This window comes from Lacerta agilis, chromosome 13 (genome assembly GCF_009819535.1).
Source record: "Lacerta agilis isolate rLacAgi1 chromosome 13, rLacAgi1.pri, whole genome shotgun sequence".
Lineage (NCBI taxonomy): Eukaryota > Metazoa > Chordata > Lepidosauria > Squamata > Lacertidae > Lacerta > Lacerta agilis.
The window spans coordinates 49,027,178-49,029,281 of record NC_046324.1 but is presented as its reverse complement, the minus strand read 5'-3'; positions in this window follow the sequence as shown (position 1 = coordinate 49,029,281).

Sequence of the window (2,104 nt, the reverse complement as noted above, 5' to 3'; positions counted from 1 at the left end):
GTCAAGTTACTCAGGCCAGCAGACTAAGTAAAAGGAAACCCACAATTTGAGGACTTTGCATTATCATCATCATATTATTAACTAACTAATTAAATTTATACATCACCCTTCATCCAAAGATCTCAGGGCAGTTCACAAGATAAAAATATAGAATAAAAGCACAAATAAATTTTGTTGTTGTTCAGTCGTTCAGTCCGACTCTTTGTGACCCCATGGACCAGAGCACGCCAGGCACGCCTATCTTTCACTGCCTCCCGCAGTTTGGCCAAACTCATGCTAGTCGCAGAGCAAAAAAAAACCCCAAAATAACCCGCCCTCCCACAATCACATTTAAAAGGCCGTGGAAGCTTAATCAGCCAAAGGTCTGGTTGAAGAGGAACGTTTAACACATATGCAGTGTTAAAAGGCATTAGTCATAAATAATTCTGCACAGTCCTGTTTACTCAGAAGTGGAGTTTGTATGATTGAAAACTTTCTTGGGGGGGGGGGGGGAAGATCCTACACAAAGCAAACTAGTGTATCAGGGCAAAGACCAGACTAGTAACTTTTCCCTTGACTTGTCAGCATGAAAGGGATTTTAATTGTATGGCACAGGATTCCATCATGGCACAGGATTCCCTTTAAAGTGAAGTGTTCACAGTCCAGGCAGTATTACCACCTCTGTGAAGGTAAAATACTAAGGAAAATGGAGCAGGAAAATTAATGTTTTTTCAGAGTAAGGCGTTTTGAGCGATACAAATATCCAAACAATAACATGATGGCAAGCCACTCTTGTGCATATCTGTACCGTTTTGAGCACCACACTTTTAGGGTTGCCATACAGAATTTCCCACATGTCTGGGATTTAACCAGCGAAAATAGCGTCTGGGGCAAAATATGGCAAGCCTACATGCTTTCAATGGCATGCAGTATATTCAGTGCCAGTTTTATGGTCTGCATCTTGCTCTTCTCTTGCGCGATTTCCCCCTCTACTAATTTTGTGATGGTGTAAATATGTGTGGTTGGTGGTGCCACATTTTGGAAAGAAAAATAGTCTGGATGTAGAGAGCGACTGTGCAAACCCACCCAAGTTTGTCTGAAGTCACTAGAAATTCATCACTACAGAGACTGGCCTTAACTTAACTTCTATGTTTGTCTCTCACTAAGACATTAGATTATTGGATCTAATAAATCTTTGCAAAACCCAGAGGGGTGGAAGGGAACAAAATGTGAAAAACAGTGGACACGTTCAGATTAGGGAATTGACTTTAGCTCTTAGCTGGATTGTCATCAAGTTGGGAATATGCCAGAGATTGGCCCTGGAGCTGCAAGCGCCGTTCCTACAGGGAACAGATATATTTTCACAACAACAAGCCTTGATTAGCTAGCTGTTGCTTCATGAGAAGAGGCCTTGAGAGCTGCAGTAGAATTTCTTTGTGGGCTGTTTACCCTGCTCCTTTGTGTAATACCCCAAACTGCCAGGGCATTAAGATGGCACATTACCAGGAAGTCCTACTGCCTTTCAGATTTTTATTTTTAATACCTCAGGTATGTAACAAATATTTTTGAATGGTAGCAGAGTTTGATGGTCTCTTTCAAGCAACCCCTCTCCCAGCAACGTAAGAAATTGTACCTTACAATGGATCTATTATTTAAATGTGTTTGCATACACCTGCATATAATAAACAACAGGATCACACATGTATTGACTACCTCCCTGGGATATGTAAAATGGTGTGGCTGTATCCGAGCATGAGAAGTGCTTGTCCTCTCTGCAGAAGGATCTCTTGAGTTTGGGGACAGGGCAGATCTTCCAATCATATGAGCTCTAGAAGAGCTGTTGGTCAGTGGGAGAGAATCTTGGTATACCTGCAGATGATCCCAGGTCCAGTCCCCGGAATCACCAAGTGGGGCTAGGAATTTGCTCGAGTCCCCTGAGAGCTGCTGCCAGGCAGTGTAAGGAATACTGAGCAAGATGGACCAAGGCAGCTTCTTACGAGACCAAAACACCTGGAAGGCACCAGGCTGGAGACAGCCAGTGTGGTGTACCAGTTAAGGATGTTGGATTAGGACCTAGGAGACCAGGGTTCAAATCCCCACTTGGGCATGAAAATCACCAGGCATG